Below are 25542 nucleotides of genomic sequence, written 5' to 3' on the forward strand. Positions count from 1 at the left end.
CTACAGTTTAAGGTCTCTATATGTCTCCTGCTAGCCTATGAAAAATATAGTTACCAGTATCAGAGGGTAGCCGTGTTAGTCTGGATCTGTAAAAGCAGCAAAGAATCCTGTGGCACCTTATAGACTAACAGACGTTTTGGAGCATGAGCTTTCGTGGGTGAATATCCACTTCCTCAGATGCATGTAATGGAAATATCCAGGGGCAGGTATATATATGTGTGCTAGCAAGCAAGCTAGAGATAACGAGGTCAGTTCAATCAGGGAGGATGAGGCCCTGTTCTAGCAGTTGAAGTGTGAAAACCAAGAGAGGAGAAACTGGTTCTGTAATTGGCAAGCCATTCACAGTCTTTGTTCAATCCTGAGCTGATGGTGTCAAATTTGCAGATGAACTGAAGCTCAGCAGTTTCTCTTTGAAGTCTGGTCCTGAAGTTTTTTTGCTGCAGGGTGGCCACACTATAGCAGACCTTAAGGTGGCCATCCTGCAGCAAAAAAACTTCAGGACCAGACTTCAAAGAGAAACTGCTGAGCTTCAGTTCATCTGCAAATTTGACACCATCAGCTCAGGATTGAACAAAGACTGTGAATGGCTTGCCAATTACAGAACCAGTTTCTCCTCTCTTGGTTTTCACACTTCAACTGCTAGAACAGGGCCTCATCCTCCCTGATTGAACTGACCTCGTTATCTCTAGCTTGCTTGCTAGCACACATATATATACCTGCCCCTGGATATTTCCATTACATGCATCTGAGGAAGTGGATATTCACCCACGAAAGCTCATGCTCCAAAACGTCTGTTAGTCTATAAGGTGCCACAGGATTCTTTGCTGCTTTTATAGTTACCAGTGTCTATAAGAGAACATCAAATCTTTCCGTCATTTTTATTAGAGGGGAGCACAAACCAAAACCATAGCTAAAAACACCATCAGTGGAGAGGATTTTAGCTCCGAATTGTGCAGCATTAGGAACGCACTAAAAAGGCCATTCATGTAAGAACTTGAGAGGCAAATTTAATCTTGGAGCAGGAGAACAGATGAAACGCACAAATTCACCTAAAAATGTGAGTAGGGATTAACGGGCTCAGTATGGGGGAACTGAATGAAATTATCTGGCCTGTGTTATACAGAAGGACAGACTGAATGATGGTCCCTTCTGGCCTTAAAAAAAAAAAAAAAAACCATCTATGAATCTACTAATCGCTTACCTGGTTAGAAATATCTAATCCAGCTGTGCTGGTAACTATCAGTAACTTGGAAAGACTGCAAAGATATTTATCCCTGATCCATTACAGGCCACCCTACATACTTGTTCAAGCAATTGGTAGGGGAACAAAAATGACTATATCTGAGTCAATTTGTGTTCCATGCAAGCTCTCAGCTGTTTCCCATCCCACAGCATGAGCGGAGTTTTGACCTGGGCATGCGTGGAGAGAGTGACACATAGCATGCATGAGTTTGCAATAAATTAATCAGGTATAAGAAAGAAAAGAGGTTGGATTAGTGTAGTGCTTTGCTATTTGTCAGTGCACAATGACCTGTCCTAAATCTCAGAAGCTGGTTTCCCTGGTTTTACAAAATTAGGTCCTGAATAGCAAAACACACCAAAAAAAACTGTTTTAATATGTTACCAAGGCAATAAGTCAGAAATAGACTAACCCAGTTTTTCAGCAGTGTGTTATGTTCATCTATTAAATATTGCAGTTGGAGGCTTGGATGGGGAAAATTTTAGATTCTTTGTTTCTCCTATCAAATATTCCACACAGGTGGTTGGTTAGGATTGTGATCACAGAGTTCAAGCCAAATGGATTGATTTTGTAATTTTCATTGCTGGAGGAAAGGGGAAAGAAAAGGCAGATTCATGGGTCAGTTTTGCTTTTAGTCTGGGGTTATTCTAAAAGATGATCTGAGCGGTCTGAGGCTAGTTCTTGACAGGAAGAACACTGATTCATTTCTTCAGTTTTAAGCTCTTCTCTTGGTCTCCTTCAGTTCTCCTCCTCGCTAAGAAAACTGTAGCGTTTGCAGTTAATTGTTGGCTTTTGTTTTGTAGTTATTATTTATGAGGCCTTCACACAGGACCGGCGCCAGGGTTTCTCACGCCCTAGGCACATCGCCATTTCGCCGCCCCCTGCGCTGATCCCGGGGCTCTGGTGGAGCTGCCGCAGGCATGCCCACGGGAAGTCCACTGGAGCCACGGGAGCAGCCGACCGTCCACAGGCATGACTGCGGCAGCTCCACCGGAGCCGCGGACCAACGGACCCTCCGCAGGCATGCCTGCGGCAGGTGAACCGGAGCCGCCTGCCGACCCCCCAGCAAAATACCACCCCCTCAATAATCCTGGCGCCCTAGGCGATTGCATAGGCTTCCTAAATGGTAGCACCAGCCCTGCATTCACACCGAAAGATGCTTCCTTAGCAGGCACTTTGAGTAGCGTTGATACAGTCTTCCTTATATATATAGGTAGAGGAATGAGATAGCTACATATTATCCTTCCCCAGCATCAGACTGGCACATAAAGAATCTAGCAAGAGAAGAGAAGAACTTTGGAGAGTGATCTTGGCAGCAGAGTCAGGCTGCACACTCACCATCATTAGGGCCCAGAATGATGGGGATGATCTCTTCTCCTTTAAGAGTGTTGGGAATGTCTTTGTGATCTTCGCTGCTTGACCTATTACATTCATTGGTTACCTAGACACATACTGCCATCTTTTTGGCAGCCTTACCTGTCTATGAGCAGTATCATCTTCCTTCCCTTGTTTGTGCCTTATGCGGTACTTGAACATGTCATCTGGATTATGTAGGCCATCCCGCTAGATTCAAAGTCTCTACGCACCTACTCTGTAATGAAAATTCCCACCCAGCTTGTCACAGTACTTACTAAGGGCCTGGTCAAGAGTGCATGCAGCCAAGAGAGCATGTAGAGCAGGGATAGTCAATTATTTTTTGCCAATGTCCACATTTCTTGGTCAAGGTATAGTGGAGGTCCAGACTCCACAGAAAATAATACAAAAAAAAAAAAAACAACAAAGATAAGATTTTGGGGTCTATTCGAAAGCATCTGGTGGTCTGGATTTGGTCCGTGGTCTATCAGTTGACCACCCCTGATGTAGAATATGAGCATCAAGGTCTTCTTGTTGTTGTTGGGTCTGGGTCTGGTAGACCCAGTCATTCACATCAAAACGGCTGCCCTCCTGGAGTTCCAAGCTGATGGTTAGAAGCATGTTCCATCATTAACAATATTCTGCTCTAAATTAACTTGCAGAAATAAATCACATGCTGCAGTGCCTACGAAGAGAGAGTTTGGGGCCCTGTGCAATGATTCTTACAATGATGACCAGAGACCTTTCAGATGATTCCCTTTTCCACTGGACCTCTCTGAATAAAATTTCTGATGTTTTGCACATTGGCCAACTTTCTACTCTGCAGAGGTTCTGAGTAGCTCATGCCATGGGATTTCATACCTTCCATGGACAAAGACTTGGACAAGAGGACCCAATAAATCTTTTTCATATGTAATTCCTATGACTATACAGGTAACCAGCTTTCCTGCTAGTGGAGTATTAGCATATGACCACCTGTAGTGATTGCTGCTGCTATAAGCAAACTATCAAATGTCCATCTCCTAAAAGCCCAGTTGCCCACTCAAACAATTACTAAACACTGCCACCCCTAACATTTTCCTTCCCTCAGTGATAGGCTCGATGAACAATTTGCCCTACTCTAGCAATTTAAGGATACTGATGGCTACAGAGACAAGCAATCAGATTCTTAGATCAGAGGAACAGAAGCAAAATACAAACTTCCCGCTGCTGCTGACGATAATCCTGGGTGAGGATTAAACTGTGGTTCTAAAGTACAAAGAATCAGGATTGAACATGCTGAGGGCTGGCACATTTTGTTTCTGATGCCATTTAAAAATCATGACACACTATTTAAACAATGTCCCAGATTGCTGACACATTGGTGGGGAAAAAATCCAATAGCAATAACCATGAATAGAACAGCTGTAAAAAGTTTGATGCAGAGGCTACAGCTCACACATGCCTGTTGTAGCTAACACCACCAGCAAATATACTCTGCCTCCCATAAACTACAGGACCAAGATGATGCAAAATTCTTCCCCCGACTTCCTCCCTCCACCTCCCCAAGAAAGAAGATAGGAAAAGGTGAAGCTGGATTAGGGACAGATCTGAAGAAATCATCCTACCACCTACATAATAGTATGTACAAAAGAATTTGTAACCATCAAATGAAGCCAGATTCCGATATAATCCCTGGATTGTACTTGGTTTTGACATTAATTCTGCCTATCTAAAAATTTCAGATGCAGTAATACTTAATATGGTAATGTCATCATCCCGACCTTTTGTGCGGTATTACTGTGCACTGTTAAATAGCTGATGTGTTCCACCCGCAGGATGGGTGCATTTCAGTAGTGAGTCATGTAATTTCGGGGCGTAAAATGCTTTGAGAGCCTTTGTGATAAAAGGGGCAAAGTATTATCTTTAATCATTTTTTTCTGCGCTGTTTCAGTCACGACCCTTCCCCAGTAAATAGCCACAACAATACACCAAATTCACAAAATAATGTAAGTGTGGGCGTGGTTGTGTATCGAATGCGAATTAGGGAAGTGCTCTGATCTACATTGGTGAAGCACCATTGGCTGACGTGGAGACACACAGCTGCAGCAGAGTAGAAATTAACCCAGTGAGCATAATTTACATGCTTTTTACTTTATATGACATGCTTTTATATACTACTTTTGGTTGCTTTTCTTGATATCTTTCTTCAGTCTGTTACACCCCCTTACACCTGGTTTCTGACCAATTTACACCCAAAGGGTAAATTAGGCCAGTGTTTTTCATACGTTGCTAAAATCTACATCACCAGCTTCCACATGAGTTGTATCCGCTCCCACTAGGTCTGAACATGGCTCATTCATTAACTTGAGCAACAAAGCAGCTTTCACCTAATGTCTAAAATGAATGAGGAGAAAATAAGGCAGATTGGGTGAATGCTCTGAAAGTACTTTCACAGGGCATGGTTTTATTCTCCCTGGTGTAAAAGCAGGCTGCTGGGGAGATGCTAGCATTCCTCCTGAGGGGAGAGGCAATGCAAAAAAACTACCCAACTGTCTGAATTCACAGAACATAATTATACGAAGAGATTGAAATGACAAGTTTGATGGTTTTGTTCTATGTGACAAGGCTGACGTTAATGCTGTTAAAAAGAAGAAAAACAGAATTGTAATGGTAATGAACTTACCTTCAAATGGTTCCTTTCAAGGAGTTGGATCCAAGGAGCTTTGGAAACTTTGTGAAGTGATTGCACAAACTCTATAGATGTAGGAATCACTTCTCCCGCCTTTGAAATTCTGTCCTCTCTGGGACATACTATTAAATAGGGGCAGCAATGGAGATGTAGGTTAGTTATTGAAATGGAGTTTCTATTCTTTGCCTTTCTTCTCAGAAGGATGGAAGTCAATACAGCAATAAAAACCTGCCTTCTATTTCTATATGGTTCTAGCACTATACGAGGATGCTAGAGACCTGGATTCAGTTGCCAGATCTGCTACAGGTTTCCTGTGTGACTTTAGGCAAGTCAGTTAACGTCTGTTCCCCATCTATAACAACATTTCTTCCCCTACCCTCTTTGTCTCACTTGCCTTTTCAGATTGTAACTTCCTCTAGGCAGCAACTTTCTGCTACCATGTGTTTGTACAGCACCTAGCCAATGAGACTGTGATCTTGGTTGAGGCCTCTAAGTGCTACCATAATATAAATCATAATAATGACTGACAGCAGCAAAGTCATTGTAAATGAGAACTGTTAGATTGGGTATTTGTTTCAGAGCTCAAGCTTCCAGTTTTGGCACTCATTCCACATGTATATTTGTATCTGATATTTTCATTTCCATAACAGAATAGTCTGTCTGCACACTGCCAGAATTCTAGTACAAGTACCATATATGTTCCAAACCAGGAGTAGGCAACCTATGGCACGTGTGCTGAAGGTGGCACACAAGCTGATTTTCAGCGGCACTCACACTGCCCAGGTCCTGGCCACCGGTCGAGGGGGTTCTGCATTTTAATTTAATTTTAAATGAAGCTTCTTAAACATTTTAAAACCTTATTTACTTTACATACAACAATAGTTTAGTTATATATTATAGACTTAGAGAAAGAGACCTTCTAAAAACGTTAAAATATATTACTGGCATGTAAAACCTTAAATTAGAGTGAATAAATGAAGACTCGGCACACCACTTCTGAAAGGTTGCCGACTCCTGTTCCAAACCATGCCATGTCTTCACTTTTTACATGTAAGAGAAACAAAATGATGTGCACTACACATTGAACAGCAAAAAATCCATAACAGTGAGGTGATTGAAGCAGTATGAAACCATGTCTACACTAGAAGCACTTTACCAGAATAGAAATCCTGATACCAGCAATGTTCCTAGTGTGGATGCAGCTATAACAGCAAAGCTGCACGTTGTTCCAGAAGAGCAAAGCAACCCTTCACAAATGGAACAAGCTATTCTTGTAAAAGTGAAGTTTTGCTGGTACCTGGATAGCTGTTTCTACACTAGGGACCACACCTATGTCAGTCAGGGATAACAACACTTCATGCCCGACCGACATAACTATGCTGGCAAAAGTCTGGAGTGTAGAGTTGGCCTAAGTAAACGTTTGCTATCAAAGAAGTGCAATAGTGGGAGAATTTAAGACAAAGTCTAGGGTAGACACAGCCCAAGCCAGCAAGCTATCTATAATAAGCCTATAATCATGTCAAGTTGCAGTCCTGAAACTTCAATGACAGCTTCACTTATCTGTTTAAAAGTTAAGTAGGTCCGGGAAGATATAATATGCTTCCCTGGTCTCCAACAATGGGAGTTTGTAAGTTATTGCATAGCGTGCACAATGATTCAGAATTGAGAAGTCTTCATGCTTGTGTGTGTCACAGAGGTTGAAAGGAAAGGGAATATGGCTAAAATGAGATGCATTTATAAGAGGAAGGGTCAACAGATCATCCTATTCATATCTATACTGGCTACTTCTTTTGTTTTAAAGGGGGACTTAGAGCAGATGAGATATGATGGATTGACCAAACTAGAAACAGTTTAGCCAACCGAAATGGGTACAACATGTACAGCATGAGCACAGATTGTGTGCCTCAGATATAATCTACAGAAACCACTTCTAGAGATGAGTAGATCGCTCACTGTGTTGAGTCATCCTTCGTCTCTCTAATGGGACTGCAAAACAATTCTGAAAACCTTTAACTCAGATAAACAGACCTTTGCAGGCAGTCCATCGGCCTACTCATATGACTCAGGACTGCTGAGGTGAGTACAGGTTGGCAGGATTGAAACCAAGACTGTGTCTACACTTAAAGTGCCACAGTGGCAAAGCTACAGTGCTGCAAGAGCTTCATTGTAGCCACTTACTACAGCAAGAGGAGGGGTTCTCCCATTGCCACAGGTACTCCACCTCCCTGAGGTGTAGCTAGCTTGGCAGAAGAATTCTTCTGCTGACCTAGTGCTGTCTACACCAGGAGTTGGGTTCAGCTTAACTATGTCACTCAGGGGTGTGGATTCTTCACACCCATGAGCAACGTAACTGGGTTGACATACCTTTGAGTATCGACCTGACCTAAGATTGGAAATTGTGGTGGTGGGTTAGTGATGGGGCCACCTGTCTATTATGGTCAACCCATTCATTTCACATAGGCCACCCAAAACCCGACTGCTGTCAGTGGCCTGTGGTCACTATTAAACTTCACTCAGACCAGTCCTCAAGGAGGTGAAAACTACTAAGCAAAACCATGTAAAGCAATCTTAATTAAAAGATGAAGTCAGGCAAAACTCACCCACTTGATTGTATCTAGTTTCATGTTTAACTAAAAATGGAGTTTTGTTCACGGAAGAGTAGTTGAGGGTTCAAGACCCCTCTGGTGTCTCTAGGCCATCGGCAGGTTGTGGGCCTTATGAAATGCTCTGGTGGGCTGTGTATGGCCCATGGGTTGTACGCTGGGCACCACGGTCTTAGGCCATGAAGACAAGTCCTTTCTTTTCTCCAGAAATGTCACTTTTGCATCTCTTATGATAAGGAGAAGTAACTGGTGCGTCAGAGTTGCAGCTCCCCCTTTCTCACATGTTGACACTGATCCTCAGTCTTTACTCCTCTGTGGCTTTGCAGGGAGTGGGAGGAGGATGTTCTTTCAAAAACCTCAGTATGGTTTGAACACTTGACTAAACTTTGTTCAGACTTTTGATGGAGCACAAGGCACAGAGCCAGTCTGGAGGAGTTAGGGACAAGTGGGCTTCAATTTCACATGCTTCCATTAGGAATGGGTCTGAACAGAAACTCTGGATCCAAACACTTCTGAACACTGATGTGTTCAAAATACAGATCCGGATTATAGACTTTGGCCCATCTCTAACTGATGTCAGGGCAGCACAAAATGGGACCAAGGAGCAGTGGCGCCAAAGAGAATTAAACAGACATTTACAAACTGAATCAAAAGCCTTCAGCGGGCAAGAAGTCAATTTGGACGATCTCCAGATTTGGGTTTCTTTTTCCTAGTGATGAATACCTTGTTCCTAGAAATAAATCACTGCTCCAGAGCAGAGCGTAGTGAGGTACATAAACATCAACCAACAGGCCAGCCACTGCCTCAGTGTGCCATTGCCTTTAACACCCCTCTCCCCCAGGCTATTGTACAAATAATCCAATACTTGAAGCAGAATAGAACTGCAAGCACAGCTTGGATCTGTGCAGCCGTTTACGTTGACTCTCCAGCCCATTCACTAAAGAGTGGTCATGCCTCTTCTCTGCAGCATCTCTGCTTCTTGATGTCCTGCCAGACCTTTTGGGTGGCACATCTGGGTCTAGATTTATTTTTCACAGCTCATTTACAATGTTCCAGTTCTATTTCTGGTCATCTGTGTCTACCTAGCTGACAATGACTGCAACACCCACTGGACAGAACAGTTTCGAACGTGCTATTGAGAGTCCCCCTGTCAGAGGACAGCATTTTAAAGATACTTAGGGCCTGAATCGGCTCTCTATTGTGCCAGCGAGACTCAGGATTAACTCCATTCCTGACAGTGAAGTTACACCCATGAAACCAAGATCAGAATCAGGCTCCTGTTATTTAGCCCAGGGAAACTATGCCAGTCTGAGAGGAGACTACGTGGTTTGGATGGTTTTCTGTATTCGAGTGGACAGGTGCAGGCAGGAGAGATTCCAAGGCATTTCCCATGTAGGATTATCAACACTGCAGCTGGGAAAGTCACTTGAGTGAAAATCCAAATGTACCTGAACCAAGCCATCTTTGAATCTGCCCAAATCATCCTAAGCACTGTGAACCTGGTTCTAGCAAGCGGAGCAGTAATGTGCTGAAGGGGGACTCCAGGAGGCCTCTAATTAACATCCTGCCACTAAACTGAAGGGAGTATTGTAGCGAACTTCCTACTTCAATTAAGCTCACTTGCACACTGGATCCTACCAAAAGGCATTCGCTGAGGATCATAATTACTGAACACCACTTTTCCCCTTTGGAATGGGCCAAAACACACAAAACAGGAGGTGTTTTCAAAAAATTTCCCAAGAGAAGGTACTAACAGACCTCTTTGCCCCACCTCTTCTCCAAACACATATATGGGGCTATCATAACCTTAGTCCCAGATTTGGACCTTAGCGTCCAAAATATGGGGGTTAGCATGAAAACCTCCAAGCTTAGTTACCAGCTTGGACCTGGTACTTGCTGCCACCACTCAAAAAATTAGAGTGTTTTGGGGCACTCTGGTCCCCCTGAAAAACCTTCCCTGGGGACCCCAAGACCCAAATCCCTTGAGTCTCACAACAAAGGGAAATAATCCTTTTTCCCTTCCCCCCTCCAGGTGCTCCTGGAGAGATACACAGACACAACCTCTGTGAATCCAAACAGAGTGACTCCCCCTCTCCGTTCCCAGTCCTGGAAACAAAAAGCACTTTCCTCTTCACCCAGAGGGAATGCAAAATCAGGCTAGCAACTTCAACACACACAGATTTCCCCCTGATTTCTTCCTCCCACCAATTCCCTGGTGAGTAGAGACTCAATTTCCCTGAAGTAAAGAAAAACTCCAACAGGTTTTAAAAGAAAGCTTTATATAAAAAGAAAGAAAAATACATACAAATGGTCTCTCTGTATTAAGGTGACGAAATACAGGGTCAATTGCTTAAAAGAATATTGAATAAACAGCCTTATTCAAAAAGAATACATATCAAAGCACTCCAGCACTTATATTCATGCAAATACCAAATAAAAGAAACCATATAACTTACTATCTGATCTCTTTGTCCTTACACTTAGAAACAGAAGATTAGAAAGCAGAACTACTTCTCCAAAGCTCAGAGAAAGCAGGCAGACAGACAAAGACTCAGACACAAACTTCCCTCCACCCAAAGTTGAAAAAATCCAGTTTCCTGATTGGTCCTCTGGTCAGGTGCTTCAGGTGAAAGAGACATTAACCCTTAGCTATCTGTTTATGACAGGGGCCTGATGCTCTGGCACACTAAATTCTTTTAACATTACATTCACTTTGACTCTCTAGCAAAGGGGACAGCAAAGGCCCCTGGGAATATCTCCCATGCAGAGGATCTCTGCAGTTGGCCTGCAGCTGGTTTCTGTGGCATAGTTCTGTGCCAACACTGATCCAATGTTAAGGGAGGGAAGGGGCATCCTGGGGGGGGAAGGGACTTGGCTGAAGCACACTCCTCTCTGGCTAGTCTCTTTCTGGCATGGCCCACAGAGGAGATGGGAAAGCAGAAAGTAAGTTAGATCAGCCCAAAGGCATTAAGTCCAGGACCACAGCGACCCTTCACACCGCAATGTGAGATGGATTCAGTATTGACGCAGAGGGAAGGATACCACCTATTTAAACAAGGTCACTAGTTCTTGCAACACTCTGTCATTCTTGAATGTTTCCTGTCCAAGCATGTAAGATTACCAACTGGTTAGTGTCTGCCTACTGCAGGACCTCCATGCAGTAATTAAGGACAACAAGCTGGAGAGAGAAGGTGCTGTTCATTTCTTTATGTTTACCTACATAGCTGTTGCCTTTTCTATGAATACAGTTGTTGGGAAAGAGGGGAAATCCACACTAGGGTCCTTAGCTTGGTTACGCCTAAATTATTGGCAACATGCACCCTTAGAAATGGGATTAAAAGGAAATTCTATGGAAATGCATTGATGCCTAAAGCAACCACGTGTTCGTCCTGATGTATCCCAGCCAGTTTGTTTGCTCCGTTCATCCAGCTGGTAGGACACCACAAGTCAGATCACGTTGCTTGTCATGAATGGCATTTGATGGAATTGCCTGAGACTTGGTTTATCTAGAAATCTGTCTTCATCTGCCTCATTGTTCTTCCTTATTTGTCTTTATTTCTTGGCATTTTTAATGTGCCTTCCTTCCCCCTTTCTTTTAATTCCAGTAATATGAGTTATGCAATCTTATAATAATCCAGCATCAATAATGGGGAAGTTATAACTAGCTCATTTAACATAATTATAGCGCACATTTATCCCAGTTATGAGGAGATGCTTTGAACTGCTTCCACATACATTAGATAGATAATATTAATTTGCCTCTTGGCTTTTTATGGTGGGAGATTCAGATGTTTGAGATGACTGCCACAGCTCCACTAAAGCCAGATGAAAAAACAAACAAAAATTCAGCCCGAAAGATTACTTCTCCCACTTCCCTCTCAAATGCACCAGTATTCTGGAAAGCACAAAGGGCCACATTCTGCTGTCACTTACACCCTGTATAACTCTCCTGGAGCCAGTGAGGTTGCACAGAGTACAAGTGAGGGCAGAATCTTGCCCAGAGAGCTTATTGTAGTGATAAATCACAGAGCCCTTGAATCTCATAGCCTTTAGTTTTGGCCTGTTGCATTCTCTCTTCCCCATCTCCTGAAGTCTCAAAATAATGCTTTACATTGGGACCAGACACTGACTGCATTAAAGACACCTACCAGCCCGATATAACTGGACTAGCTCACTACAAGTGGTGGGCAAGCTCATTTGCCATAATTTCTACCCTTCAAACACTGATCTTAAAATACCCGCTCAAAATGTGAGTGCAGTGTAAGGGTCAAATTCCACGTAAGCAAGACAGAAAAAAGGAGCTTAGAGAGAGAGAAAATGGAAAAAAATAGAAAAAAAGGGGTGGGCATAAGGCAATGTTATGACAGACTGAAAAACAGAGAGACTGGGGAAGGGGGAGCCTCTAGCTAGCTTCTTTTGGGGAAGAGAGGGGAATTTTCCCCTCAATGTCTAGCACAGGTCCCCTGTAGTTTAAAAAAAAAGTATGATTCAATTTTAGAAACCACTTGCGAAAGACACATACACACATTGAAATCTTGGGAAAATGAGTTTACAAACACAAACCATGATTGCACACCCCAAAAAGAACATGCAAGGTTTGCAAGACATGACATTCATCCATTTCTACTTGGCGCCCTAAAAATGTGACCAAAGAGTTTAACATTCATACTTAATTACCCTCTTTTTCCACACAACCCTCTCCTCCCCCTTGTAATGATTGGGAGCATTCAAGTAGCAGAATGTAATCTGGCCCCAGGTTCCATGGCACATTTACACTTTGTCCTTCATTTATTTTAAAGTTTTGAATCAAAGATATACGTCTAGATAAATTTAAAAGGTACACACAGCATAAGAATAAAAGGTGCTCCTGCAGCCTGTGTTCCTGTTTTGTATCAAAGTTCAGCATCCTTAGAGTCTGTATGTGTATGTATACATAAGAGAGACACACACAGAAAGGAACATTGAATGTAGGGAATTTTTCAGTTGTATCGCCACTTCCAAAGTTATCTGGGTTAAACTTTCTGCCACTACTGATACTCTGTGAAAATTAACAGCAGTTTTCAGAGTACCTCAAACTAGGGAGCCTGGCCTCTGGCTAGAAACTTGGAGGTACCCACTAGGATACACAGGGGATGCTACTTCTAGATGCATGTTCTTTATTACTTTGCGCTACTCATGACTTGATTTCTGCAGCTATACTTAACCCATTTAAAAACAGGCTAAACAGGTTTATTCTTAGATGCCGCTGATACAATCCTAAAAGCAGGCAGAAACCAAGTGACGGCTGAGGGGGTGTCTACATTACAATTTAAAAAACCCATGGCTGGCCCGTGCCAGCTGATTTGGCCTCGCGGGGCTTGGGCTTACGGGGCTGCTTAATTACAGTGTAGATATTTGGGCTCAGACTGGAGCCTGGGCTCTAGGACCCTCAAAAGTGGGAGGGTCCCAGTACTCTCAGCAAAGGACATCTTATCACTGGTTCTGTAAAGTCACTGAGCACTATCAGTTGCATTTTCCCAGAGACACAGAGCTGTCTCTGTGGGCCATGACTGGACAGGCAGTCTCTGATGTTGCTGTACCACAGCTCACAGAGATCCCTAAAGGTTGACATAAGGGTGTTGATCTATGCCCTGAAGTGGAAGATGCAGAACTTTAGTACCTGCTCTCAATGATTTTTCCAGCCAAGGAGAGGAGCTGCTGTGTTCTGCATGGGTTTGAGTTTCCATTGCAGCTTCACATTTAGCCCTATGTACAGTGAGTTATAAAGTCTGGAGGTGGCAGCCATTGATCACTGTGAAATCTACACACGTTAGTCCTTGTGGTCATTACTATCATCATCATTTCCTGGCCAGATGGAGGTGAAGGAGGCTACTTCCCTCTACTGTTGCTCCCGTGATGTAAGAGGGAATCTGTTCCAGCCATAGTGAAAACATGGTGTGGCAGAAAGGCACTGAATTTTGAGTGTCAGGAGAAAAAGGGGAACATCAAGGACTAAAGGGAGGGGTTGAGTGTGAGAGGGGGTGTAAGAGGAAAGAAGATCAACAATGTAGGTAGAGGCAAAGCTGTAGACACTGAAAAAGAAGGTGAAAATGAACACCTTAAGCTTAATCTGGAAAGAGAGAGAGAGAAAAAGCTGAAGAAGGGATTCAATGGGGAGAGATATGGTCAGAACATCAGGACAAGACGGTATTTCATTTGAAATGTTTTGAGTAGACCGGGGAACTGGGAAGGCCATAGAGATAGAGGTAACGGAACTAATCAATGTACATGCCAAAGTTTAACAATTTGGACAGAGAGGGGTGATTGTATATTAGAGGCAATGCAAAGAAAGAAGCAGCAAGATTTGACAAAAGCCTGGATATAAGGGTGAGGAAGGACAAAGAGGTGTTGAGGAAATGAAGCCATGGATGCAGGGAGGACAATCCAGCATAATTTTACACTGAGAGCTCTTGAGAAACTGAAGTATATGGTCAGGATCTACTGTATCCCTCAAAGACAAAGCCTTAGAGAGACCATGTGATGATATTGACAAGATTAGGGAGGGCATGTTGATCACAAGTAAAAGGAGTGGCTAGTATAGGAGGCAATGCCTGGAGATGGATTAAGAGCCATGGTAGTGATTAACCAAAGAGTTCTTTCCCACATGGCAGGCCTCAGCAGGTTTTTATATGCATTAACTTTAGAAACTAGACTGACTGTGAGAAAAACAAGTAGTGAGTTACACCCACGCCCCACTGGAAAGCCTCTATATCTAACTGAGCAGGTGCCATTGCCAATCCACTCTACAGTCACAATCCCTACAGTATGAAAATTCCAAACTCCTCCACTTCCTGGGGGTTGACTTTGTTCACAAAGAAAATAAGAATGAGGTAATATCAAGATCCTCCCTAGGTTTAGCTGCTCCCGGCGTGCCTCCCTCCAGATTGCTCAACCCACTCCCTAGATCTTCTCTCCTAGGAGAGTCACTCTTGTCTCCCACATATCTGGGTGGGGTGATGAGTCACCTGACTCAGCAAGTCAGCAGGCCCTGCTTAATCCTTTCCTAGCAGGATCAACAGCTGCTAACAAAGCCAGGGGTCTCACTCAAACATTGCCAGCCTATTACACTATATTGAGTATTTCTAGATGCCTTGTTGGATTTAACAGAAGCGGTTAATGGGTTTGACTCACATTTTGTGTTCATGAGGTGCTAAGAGCAGCGGTTCTCAACTGGGGGTCAATGGCCCTCTGAGGGTCCACAAGCCCTTTCAGGGGGGCCATGGAGCCCCACAGCTGAAACCCAGTGCCCCAAGCCCCTGCCCCAAAGCCAGGAGCAGCATGGGGCTGAAGCTGGCAAACCTCCTCCACCCAAGCCATGAGCAGCAAGGGGCTGAAGATGGGAGCCTCAGTGCCCCCCACACCTCTGCTGAAGCTGGGAGCTGCACTGGGAGCCCCCACACACACCCATACCCAGCCCTTAGCTACCCCCTGCCTGCACCCTGAGCTACTCCCCTTCCTGCACACAGCCCCTAGCTACCCTCTGCCTGCACCCTGCCAGGTTGTCAAACTTTTTGAACTGAGTCCCCACTTTGAGTCATATTTTTGGTTGCATCCCCCCACAGCCCAGACAGGTTGGGTGGCTTCCTGAGTGAGTCAGGAGATGGAGATGACGCTCCCTCCCTGGACCCCACTATGCAGAGCTGGCATGAGCCCCACCAGCCCTTCCCCCCCCCAAAAAAAAAGAAGTAAAACTATGCCTATGCCCAAGGGTCTCCCACTCTGATCCTCGCTGGACCCTGGTGTTTTTATAGCATATTGAAGGAGGGCTCAGCCAGAAAAAGGTTGAGAACCCCTGCTAAGAGGACCACAGTCATACAATGTTACTAGAGCCTTCTTCAGTACAGCACCACTAATGCTGTCCAGAAGAGAGTGGAAATTTCACCTGCTGACAGCAACCCAGAAAGTTGGTTTCCAGAGTGTGAAGGGAATAGGCTGGTATCAATACACACTTCACTAAGAAGGTAACTAAACAGAGGTGCCAGTGAGAAGTCTGATGACATTCCTCAGTGAATAAACTAGATGACAGTTTTGATCCTTTCTTTCGGACTGTTGACATTTAAAGCTGCATTGGCAGATACATCCTGGCCTGATCTGAGTACTTCTGCAATCAGATTAAAATTTGCTCTGTTTGTTCAGTACCACGGCATGTATAAAATAAGCTAACCTCATCTGGGCTCTGCACAAACAAATCTCTCTGTTTCTTTCAGATATTTCAGACCCTTTTTGTGTCCAGATTTGAATTTAAGGTGAACTGCTAGGTTCTTCAAACTACATCTACCAGGGCCTTTGCAGCCATGTATTATCTAAGAAAGACTGACAGTCACTTTTGGCTCTGGACAATTTGATATCCCTTGAAAGTTAAATCTTCAGTTAATAAATGTCCCTCCTGCTTAGATGTATTTAGTTCTTAAAATAGATCGAAATCAGAGCAAGCGCTATGCTTAAATTATGCACGTGGAACCAAGCCCTGCATGTCATTGCCACATGTGCACAAAACTTCATTTCAGTGAAGTACCTAACAGCAGCATTTCCATGTTTGCTTTTTAAAAATGACTCCAGGCTGAGTCAGAGAGATTGAGCTTGACATTTCAACATGAAGTCTCTGGTTATCTCTAGAACCGTTCTGCAGAGCTTTGTTGTGAGCATTTTCTTCCCGACAGCACCAGAGATGTTCGAGGTGCTCTATGGACAGTAAGACAAGGTCCCAACTCTTAAGATCTTATGAACTTAAAGGCTTAGTTAGGTCCATTAAACAATGGCCTACTTTGTGTGTGGGGGGGGGGGGCTGGGTGCCAAGCAGATACATTGGGAGGCATGGTTTCTCGGGCAGTCACAATACCTGCCAGAGGTTCCCAGAAATGTGGAACTGCTCTACAAAATGGCATCCTCCAGTGGCGTGACCTTGCACGCACCATACATGCAAAGTCACATTGCATAGAGGTTGCCATTTTGCTCTACAGTCTAACCTTGAGGGCATCATACACGTGAGATCACGTTGTAGGCCCATGTTGATGTCTGTGGTCACAGGAATGACTAAGTCCTAAATGGGGTCATGCAGGTACAAAGTTTGGGAACAGCTAATGCCTGGTCCATGTAAAACATAAGAGACAATTGCTACCAGCTAATGGAGTTATCCCTTTAGCTCAGTAGTGTCCAAATTTTTCCTGTTGTGCCCCTCCCTTTTCAGCAATCGAATCTGTCCATGCCCCCCACCTCTATTACTGCACAGTTGGCTCAGCAGAAGAGTTTGGGCTAGAGGTGAAGGTAGCCTGGGGGTGGAGAGGGAATGAGGGCAGAGCTGGACTAGGGGTGGAGCAGGGGGCAGAGTGGAGCTGTGGCCAGGGCTAGAACTGGGCTGCGGGTGGAGCAAGGGACAGACTAGAGCTGCAGACAGGGCCGGAGCTGAGCTGGGTGGTGCTTCCTCCCCACATCCCTCATGGGGACTGGCCCCAGCCCCGCTGTATTCCCCCCAGCATGCCCCACAGTCTGGGGACCACTGGTTTAGCTCAAGTGGTAGCAGCCTTGATCAAATTCCTGGGGTTTAAACCCCATTAATGACCCAGGCCCTTCACTGAGCCCTCTTTAATAGATACCACATGCATTTCCGACTGAGACCGAATAGTGAAAAATGGTGGCAAAGCTGCATGTACGTGGGACCCATCGACAGATATTTCTGGTTTCTCTCTATTTCAGGTCAGTTCTAGCAAAGGCAAGAATTACTAGGGACACCTGTGGCTGCAGCCATCTCATTTTGAGAACCACAGTTGATTGTATTGGGCTCATCTGCTGTAATGCAGTGAAACTGTTGCAAGGCAGCCAGGCTTTTCACATCATGTTTTTATTGATCAACTTAGATTAACAGGGCAACTTACTGCTCAGTTCTTCATTCAGATGGGCTAAAACAACAGTGCTTGGATCCAGGGTTAGGCTGGGTTGGGCAGATGAGGTTCTGGGATTCCAGACAGAACCAGGGCTAGATTATGCTTTGGATGGTGCCAAAATGAGTTTTTAATGCAATCTTGTGGACTCTCTTAAGTTTGCAAGGGCATAACTGAACATGGATTAGCCAAGTCATAGAGCGCTCCTGGGCAGGAGGACAAAGAGAGACACAAAGTAAAGGGCACTGAAGCCTCCAGAACCTTCTAAAACTACAGGTCAGAATTTTATAGGGTCTCAGCACCTGCCACTGAAGCCAGTGACACCTGTGGGTACTCAGCACCTCTGACAAATGAAGCCTTGTATCTGTTGGGCTAACATAAGTCATTTAAGTTGTAGGTATAAGATTGTTTGGCCCTTACATCCTCAGAGAGAGAGACTGTGCTCAGAAGATGAATATTCAACAACAAATTCTAGTGACTGAAAAGAAACAGAGCTTGCAGAGTTTGGACTTTGTTGAAGAACTTTAAGGCCACACAGAGTTCTTTCATTGCCTTTCCTTTTGCACAGATGCACTTCAAGTATTACTAAGCCAGGTGCATGCATGTTTACCATTAGCACCTATTACAGTACAACATGAGTTACTTAATTAGCATTAAACATTAATATTAATTGCTTCATGTTTCAAAATACTTTGAAGGTGTAAAGAGTTGTGACAGTATTACAGGCATTTCTCCTTTTCCTGGTTCCCTTCTCTGTAGTAAGTAGCAATGATTGCATAACTATTCTTGTAGAACATTCTCTTCCCAAGTTCTAGGTCACTTTCTGATCTTCCCCAAGCTCTAATTAACTTGGAGTCTAATTTTCCTCTGGTATCTTACCTTCCTCCTAAAAACTATTGACTGGGATTGACAGGTTTGTGTACATGAACTGCTAGACAAATCCTAAGCTTTGACATATCTTTGCTAGATTTGTAGTTGTGGATACTTGTATTTCTCCACACACAAAAAGCAACCAAACACTTTCAGTATGAATGACAAAAACAAGAACAAACATGAAATTGCAATAATGGGGGTGTGGGTGTGTTGCCTGTTATAAGCTGGCTCAGTACTGCCTCCCAACATCCCTGGTACATTTAAAACCAAACTAGAAAAAGCACTAACAAATGTAAAGAGTAGGGAATAATCCTGCAGTGACAGGAGCAAGCTGATTTAAAAGGTCTATTCCATCTGCACATACACCATCTCCACAGACTAGTTATCTACTATCACAAGTCCAGTCGAGCCCCTCCTCTTGGCCACTCACCAGACTGCTGTGAGGGGACCCAGCCACTGGGTTCTACAACATTATTGCTATTTCTTTAATAGCACAAGTCTCTACAAGAACAGTAAAGGCTATACACACTTCCCTTCCCCAATTCCTCACCTCTCTGAAGCATTCTTTGCACAGGGGTCCATTGGGGCTGTCCACTATCCTTCAGTCACAGTGCATGGTTGTATTTGGCTCTTCTTCTCTGACATTGGTCTGTCCCATTCCCCTCTCCAGCTCAAACTTCCTGTGTGTGTCCCTGAGCCTTTCCCTTTCCATCCTCTCCAATTCCTCCCCTCCCTGTTGTGGGAATTTTGAGAGAACTGTGTTGCCCTGAGAAGCAGTAACTCTTCTGTTGTCCCCAGGCAAGGCCTATTGAGGTGCTGATAGTCCAATTAGCCATTGCCCTGGTCTGGCAGGACCAGAGACCCAGCCCTCCACTAGCACATTTACATAGGGGAATTCAATGATATAGCAGTTTTCATAGTAACAACTAAATAATCAACCAGAATTTCATACAGGTTCCCCAAACCATCACTCATACCAGGGGCCAAATTCTCCTCACATATTGGTCTTGATTCAGCCAAGCTCTACAGCAGTGGTTCCCAAACTTTTTCCACTGCTTGTGCAGGGAAAGCTCCTGGCAGGCCGGGCTGGTTTGTTTACCTGCCGCGTCCACAGGTTTGGCCAATTGCAGCCCCAGGCCAATGGGAGCTGCGGGAAGCAGTGCCGGCCAAGGGATGTTCTGGCCACCACTTCCAGCAGCTCCCATTGGCCTGGAGCAGCCAACCGCAGCCACTGGGAGCTGCAATCGGCCAAACCTGCAGACGCGGCAGGTAAACAAACCAGTCCAGCCCGTCAGGGGGCTTATCCTGCACAAGCAGCAGAACAAGTTGGGAACCACTGCACTGCAGCATGAGTTTTAGTCCCATTGAAATCCGTGAGACTTAAGGCTATGCTTATGTACTTTGCTGAATTAGGACCACAGATCCCATTCCCCTCCGCGGGAGCTCTTGGGCCTCAAGATAGGAGGTGAGCTCAGAATATTTGCTTTGGAGCCACGGAAGCTTTCGGAAATGAAAGAACCAAGCTGGCCTGTTGGAAGCATTAGCAGTTGAGCTACGCTCTCAAGAGGGAGAGCTTTTTTTACAGCTGCGCGGAGCTTCAGTTTTGACAGACTGTGCTGGTGAAGGATGGTGGGAGAGCAATTTCATTAATCACTGAGGGAGCAGCTCAGCAGAATCTAAAAAGGAACACAATGATCAAGATAAAAACATTGTTTAAAATAAGAGTTTAGCTCTGATTTGGGGGCGATAGCCACTTTCAGTGGAGAACACCACCAATAAGCACTTTCCACAGCAAGCAGTAATCAGCCTTAACTCCCCACCACCCTCCCCCAGCAAGTGGTGATTCCTACATGACAGATGGGGAAACTAAACAACAGAGATCTTAAGTGAGGCACTGCAGGCCAGCACAGCCAGTACTAGGACTCCAAAATTCCTGACTTCCGGGCCTGTGCTTGGCCCCGTAGCCTGTGCTGCCTCTCCAATAAGATGATAATGATGATGATTTAATGTATATTGGTTATTATGTGAGAAGCAAGACAGGATCTGGGAGCAGGAACCAGGCACTTAAATTTTTTCCATTCATACTAGCAGAGTTTAGTTTAGATTTAATTTAGGGCACATGAAGGTAAGTTGATTTAATAATAGTACTAAACTCTTACATGGCACTTTTCATCCATAGATCTCGAAGTGAGGTCAGGATCATTATGCTCATTTTACAGATGGGGAAACTGAGGCATGAGGAGGGAAGTGACTTGCTCAAGGTCACCCAGCAAACTAGTGGCAGAGCCAGGAATTAAACCCATCTTATGAGTCATTGGTGCAGTGCCCTAGCCACTAGGACACACTGTCACCCAGCCATTGACTGCCCTAGGGACTGAAATCCACAATTTATCCATAAAATGGGCACAGCCTGAGCAGTAGCAGTGGAAGCTCCCCACTTAAATCCTCCCCATTGCCCAATTAATATGCCTTGCTCCTCACCACTTCTAGTCCACTTCTAGATAGTGATATGAATTATTCAGTCTCTATGGACCAGACAATCCTTGGCCTCTCAGCTTATGGCAGCAAATCGCTTTTGAACAGCTCATGTCAATACATGTAACAGTAGTGAATGCCACTTTAATAAACCAGGTCACGCTGCAAAAAGCACCTATAATGAATTAAGCACATTTGCCAGCTGCTTTACACTTAATGTGCAGTTTCTCCCCCTACATAAAGTTGCAAAACCCAAAGAATGGGGAGGGTTAATCTAGGGCTCCAGAGACAAGATAAAAGAGATGAAGAGGCATTTGCTGGTGCTATCTTTAGCATTAGCAGTTTCATTTATCTCTGATTTGGACACTGGAGCCAAGGCGATGGGACAGCAATTCCAGAATGTGGTCCTCCCTCAGAATGTTTGTTCTACAGCATGTGGGGGGTGACTACAGAACATCTGGGGCTTTATTGTGCCTGACAGGCACAGCTCTGAGTAATCGTGAGGATTAGAGGTTGTGGAGCCTCAACAGAACAGTGGAACCCCAGACCATGTGCGGAAGGAGGTGCCTGTGACAATCTCCCTTCAGGGGAGGGAACAGCAATGCACCTTTCTTTTCCCCTTAGTTCTCCTATCAACACAGAGGAGGAGGAACAGACCTTACCCATGCCTCCACCATGCCCACTTCAAGGCTCCCCATGGAAGCCCTAGAAGATGACATTTTCTGTGTCTGGGGAGCATAATGATGGCAGCTGTGCCCAGCCACTGTGAGGGGAAAGGCAGAAGAGTCCAAGTGGTGGAGCCTTCTGTGACAGGTTCCCCCCACTTCAGGGTGCCACTGGAAGTGGGGTACCACTGAGCCCACCTGACCAACTAGCCTGGGCTCCCTTGACACTGTATTGCTGATGCAAGCCAACCAAGCGCTCCCCCTCAAGCTTCAGACTGTACTTTACCAGCACACATACAGCTAGGGACACACCCCAGCTGCAGCTTTACACACAGATGCTAAGATCAGCTCTGTATGGGAAGACTCAGCTAAGGAATTTCCCAGTACTCAAGTGCATGACCCCCACTCTAGAGGGTAGACCCAAATTTGTACCATTGTGTGCTGCACAGAGAACTGTACGATGTAAAATCATCAAATTCACCCCCTCCCTCAATGTGGAGAAAGATATGCAACAGCCTTTTGCCCCCCAGTTATGAATTCCACATACTGGGTTTTAGACAAAACAAAATAAGTTTAACAACTACAAAAGATAGATTTTTAAGTGATTATAAGGGATAGCAAACAGATCAAAGCAGATTACCCAAAAAATAAAACAAAATGCAATCTAAGATTAATATACTAAAGAAATTGGTTACAAGTAGCAAATTCTCACTCTAAATGATGTTTTAGGTAGATTGCAGAGACTTGCTTGCAGCTTAAAACTCCAGATATTCCTTTCACAAGCCAGACAGCCTCTAGCCTGGGCTCAGCCCTTCCCCCCGCCACCCCAGCTCAGTCTCTTTGTTTCTCAGGTGTTTCCAGCAGCCTTCTTTACTGGGCAGGGTGTTAGTGAAGAATGAATCACGATAATGTCACTCCCTTGCCTTAAAATAGTTTTTGCATATGGCAGGAATCCTTTGTCTCCCAGTGTGGTTCCCACTCCTGGTTAGTGGAAAAATACTTGTATTTTCATGAAGTCCAGTACCAGGTGACTTGGTCACATGACCCTGCAGCCATAACTCAGAGGCTGTTTCCAGGGTCCCCAGGAATGCTTCCCAATGGGAGATTAGCATTTTCAAAGACCTACTGTTTTCCCTAATGGTCCTTCCCAAATTGATTGCATTCTGTCTGGTGAGCATTCCCCAGGTGCAAACACATTTGTAATGGATGCATAGTCAATATTCCTAACTTCAGATACAAAAATGATACATGCATACAAATAGGATAATTATATTCAGTAAATCATAACCTTTCCAATAATATCTTGCATAAAATACATCTTAGTTCTGCCATAATCATATCATAACCATATCTCCCTGAAGAATATAGGACGTAATGCCACACCTTCTTGCACAGATCTTCCCAATACTGGCACATCTGCTTGTCGGGAAACAACCCAGCCTTTGCAATATGTAGCCCAGGGTTGAACTTCCCCTGGGGGCTGCTGGTGTTCTTTGCACCTTCTTCTGAAGTACCTTGGTACTGACCGCTAATGGAGACAGGATACCAAACTCCATGGATGACTAATCTGATCCAATGTTCTAAAGTTTCTAACTGATCAGACACTGAACAGTTTAGCTCTCTTTCAGCGTGAATGACTGTGAAATGGATGATAGAATAGGGTCCTTTGCAAATGGGAGGGGGGAAATCTCTTTTCCAGTCCCTGCATCTCCCTCATCCCAAGGGAGGGCCCAAAACACTAGGCTATAGAGTCTCTTTCTCTCTCTTGCCCAGTGACTATTTATACAAAGTGGAACAGATCTAACAGAAGAGAGACCCACCTCAGAACAGCCAAGGTACTCTTCTGAAATGTGGGACAATGAAGTTCCAGTCCCTCTGCTGAACCAGGCAGAGAAGGGACTTGAACCAGGCTCTCACCTGTCCCAGGTGAAAGCCCTACCTATTGGGCTATTGGCTATTCTGGGAGTCCCTCTCCCCGGCCCCCATGAAAAACTTCAAAAAATCTCATCTCTAATTTTTTTTTCCTGGTCTTTAGACCTTGGCTTCAGCACTCTGGGCCACCGTGGTATGTTGTCTCTGTAACCCACAAGGGATCTGTGGGATATTTTTTACTTATATGCCTCTACCCCAATATAACGCTGTCCTCGGGAGCCAAAAAATCTTACCGTGTTATAGGTGAAACCGCATTATATCAAACTTGCTTTAATCCGCCAGAGTGCGCAGCCCTGCCCCTCGGAGTACTTCTTTACCGCATTATAACCAAACTCATGTTATATCGGGCTGTGTTGTATCGGGGCAGAGGTGTACTTTTTCAATCTTTGCATTGGGGGAAATCAGGATACCCCTAGAACTCTCTCTCCAGTTCAGAGTGGGTGATCTATATACTTCCACAGAGAATGGAGCTGCCGTTATTTCAAGAAGCATAACAATTGCAATGAAGGCACTTGAGCATATTCCACTAGGAACTGCATAATTGCAAATGAAAATGTATTAAAGGAAACCTATTTTATAAGATGCATAGCCTGTGGAACCCACTGCTGCAAGATATTATTGAGGCAAGCAATACTGTATGATTCCCGAAAGGACTAATAATTTATAAGCGTAAGAAGAATAACATCTGCAGTTACACTAGCTAGGATAAACGTTATCAGCTATATCTGCCCTTCTTCTTCACAGCATAAAACCAACAACTAACTGGCTCAGGTTAGAAAGAAACCTCTCCCACAGGCATGCTATTGCAAAATTGTGCAGCATAAGGGTTTTTTCATGTACCTCTAAAGCATTTGGTTTCAGCCACCATTGAAAATTGGACAGAAGATTAGACTGACTATTAGTCTGATACAGCATGGCAACTGCTGTATGAAATAGCACCAAGACGCTATATTAAAATAGTATTATTAAATAAATAATGTTTAGCAAGCCAAAACAAGGACATTCAATAAAGCAGCTGCTTCTAATGTCACTCTTCCCTCTGTGCTTAGAGATTGCAGAGGTCTATTGGCAGTGCTCTTTATTGTAGGTAATACAACTTTTTACAACACTCAGGCACCTGGAATGAAATTCACCCTTATTCAGAGAGCCTATACAGTACTTCAGTCAGCTGGCCCTCACACAGGGTTACTTTGTGGGTAGATTACAAGCCTAAACCCTTACTGCACTTCCAATTTTTTAGTTCATTTTGCACTTCAACCAGAAGCATACGGTACAAATTACAGTAAATATAAGTGAAACCCAAAGTCCACCTGTGTTGTGCGGCGTGTAGTAGGACAGTATACTATCTAATAAAGCTGCTCACCCAAAGCGTTTTCACCAGCCTGGAACACAAGCCCCCCCACCTCATTTTCTGAGCTGATGCAGATGTTTGTTCCCTGTGCTTGTCACACCAAGCGCTGCATACCTGGAACTGCTGCATAGCAAGAAGCAGCCTTTGGCTTATCTGTACTCGTCTTCTTCCAGGAAAAAATCTGCAAGGTTGCTTTCAAACTGTAGCTCCCGGGCTCAGGGCAACGAGGCCAGTGATGGCTCTGGGTTTGATTCAGCCATCCAAACAATCCATTGCACTGTGTATTAAATTGGATTTTTGGAGTGGATAAAATATGATTCAGGTCAGTAAAGTGGATATTTTAAGTGAACTCTAGTTTTACTTAGGAGACTGTTGTAGGGAACAATGAGGGAAGGTTCCCTCATCTCTTCTGATTTCAGTACCTGTCTCCTTCCTACCCAGATTGAACAGTTAAGAAACAAT

General features: G+C 44.3%; 1 protein-coding gene across 1 annotated transcript in view; it reads left to right on the forward strand.

Annotated features, from left to right (window-relative positions):
• Positions 1-25542, forward strand: part of SH3RF2 (SH3 domain containing ring finger 2) — a 77046-nt gene that overhangs the window by 10424 nt on the left and 41080 nt on the right. The window lies entirely within an intron of this gene.

Source organism: Gopherus flavomarginatus, chromosome 7, assembly GCF_025201925.1.
Source record: "Gopherus flavomarginatus isolate rGopFla2 chromosome 7, rGopFla2.mat.asm, whole genome shotgun sequence".
Taxonomy (NCBI): Eukaryota; Metazoa; Chordata; order Testudines; family Testudinidae; genus Gopherus; species Gopherus flavomarginatus.